Below are 9,258 nucleotides of genomic sequence, written 5' to 3'. Positions count from 1 at the left end.
TCTGCCCATACCTTGATGTTAAACTTCCAGCCTCCAATTTATCTGTTAGAAGATAGATTTCTGTTGTTTAAGCCACTTAAACTGTAGTATTTTATTATGGCAGCCCAAGCAGACTAATACCCAAGTAAACTTTTCAATGTATATATTAGATCATTTTCTTCTTCAGATTTACTACATACTGGTAGAAAATATCCAAATTAGAGAAAAAATAGGATTTGACTTTTACTTGGTAGCATCATGTGGACACTGATAGTGATGGCTAACCTATAGAATGGCATAGAAAATGTACTTCTATTATTGCTGATAAAATATTTTGTAGGTAGAACTAACTGCACATACATTGATTTCTCTTGTTCCTTTTCTCTCTCTAAAGAAATTTTATATTTAAAATATGCAGATGATATTTACTGAATATTTTCTATATATCACTTACAGTCATACAGAGTAGGAGAACCTACACTACTGAAATTGCAAATGTTACCAAATAGGTCTTTCCGTCCACCACACCAAGAACCAGTTACTAGACATTTATCAGCGTATCACTGCTTAATATGTATTCAAAACTGAACCAGAATCCACAAAGGAGTACAAAAAAGACAAAGCATGTGACATGGCCCTTACTCTTGAGATTTTAATCTAGAAAAGGAAATGAAACTCATATGCTCAACAAGGATATTACACTATTGTTATGTTTATTCATTCAGATGTAGTATACATTAGATCATTTTATTCTTCATTCATTATCATTATTACTTTTTGTAAAATATTATTATGAAATATATCACAATATAGAAGGGTTTATAAAATTATGTACAGTTATCCCAGACTGGGTGGATCAGTTAGTTGGAGTGTCCTCCCGTACACCAAAGAAGGTTGCAGATTCAATTCCTGGTCAGGGCACATACCTGGAGGACTTTTTGCTGTATTATGGGATATTAAAGACATTTCTTTCTGATCAGAGAAGCCCTACCATCAAATCACACTTCCTCCAAACCTCTATCTTAAATGGTTGCTTTCACAGTACACTCTATGATTTTTTTTTCTTTTAATCAGGATTAGTAGTCACAACTCATTGCCTCCCCACCCTCATCCCATTCCAGACCCTGAAAATCACTAATCCACTTTCTGTCTTTATGAATTTGCCAGTTCTGGATATCCTATATAATCCCATCTAATAATAGACAAACATGGTAATTAACCATAACTTCGCTACCCTTCCCATTGGCTAATCAGGGCGATATGCAAATGAACCACCAACAAAGATGGCGGCTAATTTGCATACTGCAGGCAGGGTAGGACAGCACAAGCAGCTATCCAGGCCTCCCTGTGCTACCAGCGCTAAGGCAAGCGGTGCTGATCACCTCGATGGAGCCCTCCCCCGCCCATCGGAGACAGGGGACCCACTCCCGAGTGCAATCTGGGGGTGAGCTGGGGCTGGGGGAAGGCAAGCTATACTGATTGCCTCCACTGAGCCCTCGCCAGCCCACCGGAGACACATCCCAATGCGACCTTGGGTGGAGGAGGGCTGGGGCAATGCAAGCGGTTCGGATCCCCTCGCCCGATCCCTCCCACTGGAGACATGTCCCAATGCGATCTGGGGGTGGCCAGGGGCTGGGGCGAATGCAAGCAGTGCAGATCACTTCAGCCGGCCCTCGCCCTCCCACCGGAGACACGTGCCAATGCATGGGGGCTGGGGCAAAGGCAAGCAGTGCAGATGGACTTGCCCTCGCCCTCGCCCTCACCCACCCACCAGAGACATGTCCCTGTGCGATCTTGGGGTGGGCAGGGGCTGAGGCAAATGCAAGCAGTGCAGATCGTGGGGCAAAGGCAAGCAGTGCAGATCGCCTTGCCCTCACCCTCACCTGCCCACCAGAGACATGTCCCAATGTGCGGGGGCTGGGGCAAAGGCAAGCGGTGCCCACATCACCTCAACTGAGCCCTTGCCCGCCCACTGGAGACACAGGGCACACTCAGAGAGAGACAGAGAGAGACAGAGAGAGGGAGAGAGAGAGAGAGAGAGAGAGAGAGAGAGAGAGAGATTTAGAGAGAGAGATGGAATTTTGCATCCCGCATCCCTCCCTGATCGACCACTGTGATTCCAAGCCAGCCAGGGCTGCCTTCAGGCCACTGCTCCAGGTCCTTCACCCCCACCCCAGCCGGAGAGCACAATTTTTTGTTTGCTTTGAAAATGATTATCTATTTCTGCCTTTATTTTAAAGATTTCCTTTTAGTTTTACTGGAAAAAGGCAAAGTTTCTCATTCCCATCAACTATGTATGAGGATTCCAATTTCTCCACATCCTTGCCAACAGTACTTATTGTGACTTTTATTATAGATATTTTAGGCATGCAAAGTGGTATCTGATTGTAATGTTGATTTGCATTTACCTAACAATTAATGATGTTGAGTGCCTTTTCACAAGTTAATAGCCATTTTATACCTTTATTTATTTTTATTTTTTAAGTTGATTTCAGAGAGGAAAGGAGAGGGAGAGAGAGATAGAAACATAGATGATGAAAGAGAATCATTGATTGGCTTCCTCCATTATGTCCCACACTTGGGATGGAGACCACAACCCAGGCATGTGCCCTAATTGGGAATCAAACCATGGCCTTCTAGTTCATAGGGTGATGCTCAACCACTGAGCCATGCTAGCCGGGCCATTTTATATCTTTTCTGAAGAAATGTCTATTTAAATCCATTGTCTATTTTTAATTGAATTGTCTTTTCATTAAGTTGCAAGGGTTATCTGTATATTCTAGATCAGTGATGGCGAACCTTTTGAGCTTGGCGTGTCAGCATTTTTAAAAACCCTAACTTAACTCTGGTGCAGTGTCACATATAGAAATTTTTTGATATTTGCAACCATAGTAAAACAAAGATTTATATTTTGATATTTATTTTATATATTTGAATGCCATTTAACAAGGAAAAATCAACCAAAAAAATGAGTTCGCGTGTCACCTCTGACACGCGTGTCATAGGTTTGCCATCACTGTTCTAGATAGTAGTCCACTATCAAATATATAATTTACAAATATATTCTTCCATCGTGTGCTTTTTTTTATCACTTTTTTGTTAACATCTTTTTTTTTTTAATCTTCACTGGAGGATGTGTTATTTATTTATTTTAGAAAGAGAGGAAGTGAGAGGGAGAAAGAGAAAGAGAAACATTGATTGGTTGCCTTCCGTCCATGCCCTGACGAAGAATCAAACCCACAACCTAGATATATATCCTGACAAGGAATAGAACCTGTGGCTTTTAGGTGCATGGGATGATGCTCCAACCAACTGACCCACACTGGCCAGGGTGACAGCATCTTTTGAAGCACAAAAGTTTATAGCTTTGATAAAAGGTAGTTTATTTTTTACTTTGGTTTGTGGTGTCATAAGAATCCATTGCCAAATCCATTGCCATGAATGGTTATGCCTATGTTTCCCTCTACGTGTTTATCATTTTAACCATTATATTTAGAGATAAGATCGATTTTGAGTTAATTTTTGTATGGGATTTGACATAGAGGTTTGCATTCATTTTTTTGGAATGTGGATATCCAGTTGTCCCAGAACCATTTGTTGAAAAGTCTATTGTTTTCCCACTGAATTTATCTGGGCATGATTATTAAAAAGATAATTAACTATAAAAATCAGAATTTATTGAACTCTCAGTTCTAGTCATTGATCTATATCTATTTGTCTATTCTCTTGCCAGTACTACATTGTCTAACTTACTATAGCTTTGTGTACGTTTGTGAAATCCTCTTTATTATTCTTTTTTAAAACTTACTGTTTTTGCTCTTTGGGCCCCTTGAATTTTCATCTGAATTGTAGAATCAGCTTATCAATTTCTGTCAAAAAATGCAGTTGGGGTTTTCATATGAATTATATTGAATGTGTAGATAACATTACATTTTTAAATCCAGGAACATATGCCTTGGCTTATTTTGCTCAGTGGTTAGAGTGTTGGCCTGCAGACTGAAGGGTCCCAGGTTCAATTCCAGTCAAGGGCACATACCTCTCTGGCAGGTTCAATCCCTGGCCTGTGTGGGAGGCAACCGATCAATGTGTCTCTCTCACATCGATGTTGCTCTCTCTCTGTCTCTTCGCCTCCCTTCCACGCTCTCTAAAAATCAAAAGGAAAAAAAAAGTTATTGGGTGAGGATTAACAACAACAAATAAATCAATCAATCCAGGAACATTGAATGACTTTTCATTTACTTAGTTTTCTTTAACTTCTTTCCACAATGTTTTGCGGCTTTCATTGTAAAAGTCTTTTTTTATGTCTGTTAAATTTAATGTTAAATACTTTTTTTTTATGTTTCTCATTGCCTTTGATCATTTTTATTCAAAATTAGCTGTCCAAAGTGATTTTACTGTTATGGAATAAACAAATGTAAGTTTATGCCACAGGCTTCTTTTCTTCTGTGGTGGGTTTCTTTTCTGCCGGCTTCTTCTCAGGGGCTGGTTTCTTGGTAGCTGCAGCCTTTTTCCCTACCAAAGGCTTCTTCTGCTTCTTAAGGCCCACAGCCTTCTTTTCTTTCTTCCCGACCACAGGCTTCTTGCCTGGAACCCCCTTCTCATCTGATTTGGCTTCTAGTGCTGCTGCTGCTTTATCCACCTGAAGCTTGTGGTTCTTGGCCTGACGAAGAATGGTGTTCCGGCGCATAGTCTTTGCATATGGGTTTAGCTTCAACGTGATTCTCAGGTTTTTCAGTGGATTCTTCTTCAGGACTCTGCGGTGAATCTTCTTGTGTGGAGCTCAGAGGGCTCCTTGGATCTCTGGGCTTTTCAAGATTCTGCTAAGGTCTGTATTGAGCATCTTGTGCATGGGAAGGTTGTAGTTACTCTTGAGGGAGGCAGCTCTACGCCAAGTGCCATGCAGCTCATCTAACTTGCGGAAAGCACTTTTAGTCCCAATGCAGAAATGGCCCACATGCCCTCCAGGTGCAAGTTTCAAAATGTTCAGTTTGCTTACATTAAGCAGAGTAAGTCCAGGGATGTTTCTGAAGGCTTTGATGATACTGTTGTCCTCATTATAAATGATACAAGGTCCCCTGCACTGGTTATGACGACGGTTTCTCATTTTGCCCTTGTCAGCCCTCATTCGCTGAGAGGCATAGACCTTTTTTATATCATTCCAGGCCTTAAGTTTCTTAATAAGCAAAACAGCCTCCTTGGTTTTCTTGTAGCCTTCAACTTTATCTTCAACCACCAAAGGAAGTTCAGGAACTTCCTCAATACGGTGACCTTTAGACATGACCAGTGCTGGTAAGTCCATGGCAGCCAGGACAGAGCAGATGGCATATCGTTTCTGTGTTGTGTTTACTCTGCGGTGCCAATGGCGCCAGGTTTTGGTTGGTGCAAACATGTGGCCCCATGACACATATTTCCAAAAGCACCCTGGCCAGAACGATTAGTTCCACCACCTTGGACTCTAGGAATTCAAGCCACAGCTCTGCCAGCACCCCAGACTCAGCACTGGTTTGATGATCTGCCAATTCACTGACAGCATAGGGCTGTCTATTGTTTTTGTGCAAGTTGGTGTGAACAAAATTCACAATATCTGGTCGAATGGGAGCCTTGAACACAGCAGGCAAAGTGATATTTTTGCCAGATGTTTCCCCCTTTTCAGAGTACACAGATATCAGTGGACAAGCACACGCCATGGCGGGGAGAGGAGAAGTATTTTTATTCTATTTTAAGTAAAATTACTTTCTTAATTCCATTTCCAGATTGTTGATTGCTAGTGTGTAGAAATACAATGAGTATTTTATGCTTTTTAATCTTATAACATTGATGATCTATATTTTTGTTATTGAGGATTTTCTTTATACAGAACTAGAGGCCCGGCGCATGAAATTCATGCATGGTGGGTAGGGGTGTCCACAGCCCAGCCTGCACCCTCTCCAATCTGGGAACCCCTGGGGGATGTCCGACTGCCGATGTAGGCCCGATCCCCTGCACAAAATTATTTTATTTTGCCACTTATTCTATTTATATGTTGTGATTTTTTTTTAATAACTTTGCATTTCTGAAATAAATCCAAGTCGATTATTACTATACTACTTTTTACATATGGCTAGATTCATTTTGCTGTTATTTTAGTTAGGATTTTTATGTCTATAATGATTAGAGGTATTACTCTATACTTTTTATCCTTATAGTGTCTTTATCTGGATTTAGTAGGAGAGTAACACTGGCCTTATAAAATGAATTAGGAAGAGTTACTTCCTCTTCTATTTTCTGAAAGATTTTGTGAAGAATTGGTATTAATACTCCTTTAAACATTTGGTAGAATTTACCAGTATAGTCAGCTGGACCTGGGTTTCATTTGTGAAATGTTTTTTGATATGTTATATTTCTAGTTCAATCTTTCTACTTTTTATAGCTCTATTCATATTTTTAAATAATTTCTTCTTGAGTTACATTTTCTAGGTTGTGTCTTTGTAGGAATTTTTCCATTTCATATAGGTTATCTATTTTGCTACCATATCATTGTTCATAGTTACCTCTTTTTATAATTGTCTATGACACATGTTTAGGTTATTGATTTGATATTTTTATTTTTAATACAGATATTTTCAGCCATACATTTCCCACTAAGCATTATTTTAGCTATATCTTATAAGTTTTGTATATTGTGTTTCTCCTTTTTTTAATCTCATAGTATTTTAAAATTTCCATTGTGTTTTCTCCCCTTATTGGCAAATAATTTACTTGGGAGAATAATGTTTTAATTTTCATGTATATATAAATTTTCTAAAAATGGCTCAGTGGTTGAGTGTCGACCTATGAACTAAGAGGTTACAGTTCAATTCCAGGTCAGGACACATACCCAGGTTGTGGGATCAATCTCCAGTGTGAGGTGTGCAGGAGGCAGCCAATCAATGATTCCCTCTCATCATTGATGTTTCTATCTCTCTCTCCCTCTTCTTTCCTCTTTGAAATCAATAAAAATATTTTAAAAATTAATTTAATTGGAGACAGAGAATATATATTATCATAATCCTTTTCAATTTACTGAGGCTTGTTTAATAGCTTACTGTATTATCAATCCTAGGTAATGCCCATGCAAACTTAAGAATATGATTTCTGCTATTATTCACTGAAGTGTTCATATATGTTTGTTAGGTTTAGTTGATATATAGTGTTTTCAAACCTTCTATTCCCATGTTGATTTTTTTTTCCCCTCTAGCTATTTTTTCCCATCATTGCGAGTGGGATAATGAAGTCTCCTACTGTTATGTTGAACTATTTATATTTCCCATAAATTCTGTCAGTTTTTACTTCATAAAATTTTGGGCTCTGTTGTTAGGTATATATATATATATATATATTTATAATTTTTGTGTTTTCTTGATAATTTGACCCTTTCATGATTATAAAATGTTCCACTGTTTCTCTAGTAACAATATTTCTTTTGAGGTCTATTCTGTCTGGTATTAGTATACCCACTCCAGCTTTCTTTAGTTAATGTGTGCATTGTATATCTTTTTTCATTTCTTTACCTTTAAAATGTTTGTATCTTTTACTTTCGCCTTATTTGTGTTATAGAATACACAGGGTGGGACAAGTGTAGGTTTACAGTTGTTCAGATGGAAAATAACACAGCAATTAAGAAATAATAATATAAAAATAAATCTTATATTTTGTGTACTCACAATTGTAAATCTACATTTCCCCCACCCCATAAATTCTGCCTATTGTAGACAACATAAAGTTGGATAAGACTTTTTTTTAAAGCCATATCCAATCTTTGTCTTTTCAGTGGTCTGTTAAATCCATTTATATTTAATGTAGCTACCAATAAGATAGGATTTAAATATGCCATTTTGCTATATGTTTCATGTCTTTTTGATTCCTCTATTTCTCAATACTGTTTTATTTTGTATTAAAAGATATTTTTCTCTGTGCTATTTTAATTCATTTAATTTATTTTACTATATCTTTTACTATATCTATTTTTAGTTGTTTTCTAGTGCTTAGAGAGAAGAAGAGAGAGTAAGAGAGAGAAAAAACAAACAAACATTGATGTGAGAGTAAAACATCCATTAGCTGCCTCCTACACATACCCCAACCTGGAATTGAATCCCTAACCTGGGCTTGTGCCCTACCATGGAATGGAACTGGTAACCTTTTGGTGCACAGGACAAAGCCCAACCAACTGAACCACACTGGCCAGGGTCCAACTTAATTTTAATTCTATATAATAAAGAGGTACTATGCAAATTAACCCTCATGCCCTCACAAGATGGCTGCCTATGACCAGGTTAGCAGGGGGGTTAGTGAGGGACAACCAAACAACTGAACAAGCAGGCTGCCTGAGGCAACCAGGTCAGCAGGGAGCTTAGTGAGGGATGACCAAACGACTGAACAAGCAGGCTGCGTGGGGTGACCAGACTGGTAGGGGGGGCCATGAGGGGTGACCAGGCCGACAGGAGGGTTAGTGAGGGATGACCAAATGACTGAACAGCAGGCTGCATGGGGTGACCAGACTGGTAGGGGGGGCCATGAGGGATGACCAGGCTGGCAGGGGTAGCAGTTGGGGGCGACCAGGCTGGCAGCATGGGTACTAAAGGGTGACCAGGCTGGCCAGGGGGCAGGGCAGTTAGGAGCGACCAGGCCAGTGTGGGTGGCAGTTAGGGGTGACCAGGAAGTCAGGCAGGTGAGCGATTAGGCAGTCCAGGATTGTGAGAGTGATGTCCGACTGCAGTCGGACATCCCCCAAGGGAGCCTGGATTGAAGAGGGTGCAGGCTGGGCTGAGGAAACCTCCCTCCCCCACCCAGTGCACAAATTTCATGCACTAGGCCTCTAGTAGTATTGTAAGATTGCACCTATATAACTCTATTCCTTCTCCTACCTTGTAATATTATCATAAAAATTACATATATACATTATATATCTATCAACACATATTTACATTTTTTTCTTTGCAGTTATCTTTTAAATCAGACAAGGGGAAAATTGTTACAAAAAATGTATTTCTACTATCTTTCATATATAGCTATGTAGTGACCTATACCATTGCTCTGTATTTCTTCAGGTGGTTTTGAGCTACTTTCCTCTTACTTCAGTCTGAGAGACTCCCTTTAGTGTTTCTTATATTGCACCTCTGCTAGGGACTCATTTTGTTTGTCTGGAAACTTAATTTCACCTTCATTTCTGAAATAAAGTTTTGCTGAATGTATACTTCTTGGTTGACAGCCTTTCTCTTTCAGCATTCTGAATATGTCAACTCACTGCTTTTTGGCTTCCTT

At 39.4% G+C, this 9,258-nt stretch overlaps 1 pseudogene; it reads right to left on the bottom strand.

The window, feature by feature from the left end:
* Window positions 1-4,306: 4,306 nt before the first annotated feature.
* Window positions 4,307-5,677, bottom strand: LOC118677542 (annotated as a pseudogene).
* Window positions 5,678-9,258: the final 3,581 nt, after the last annotated feature.

This window comes from Myotis myotis, unplaced genomic scaffold (assembly GCF_014108235.1).
Source record: "Myotis myotis isolate mMyoMyo1 unplaced genomic scaffold, mMyoMyo1.p scaffold_m19_p_2, whole genome shotgun sequence".
In the NCBI taxonomy this organism is placed as follows: domain Eukaryota; kingdom Metazoa; phylum Chordata; class Mammalia; order Chiroptera; family Vespertilionidae; genus Myotis; species Myotis myotis.
Note: the sequence above shows the minus strand (reverse complement) of the source record. Positions and strands in the feature narration are given on the sequence as shown.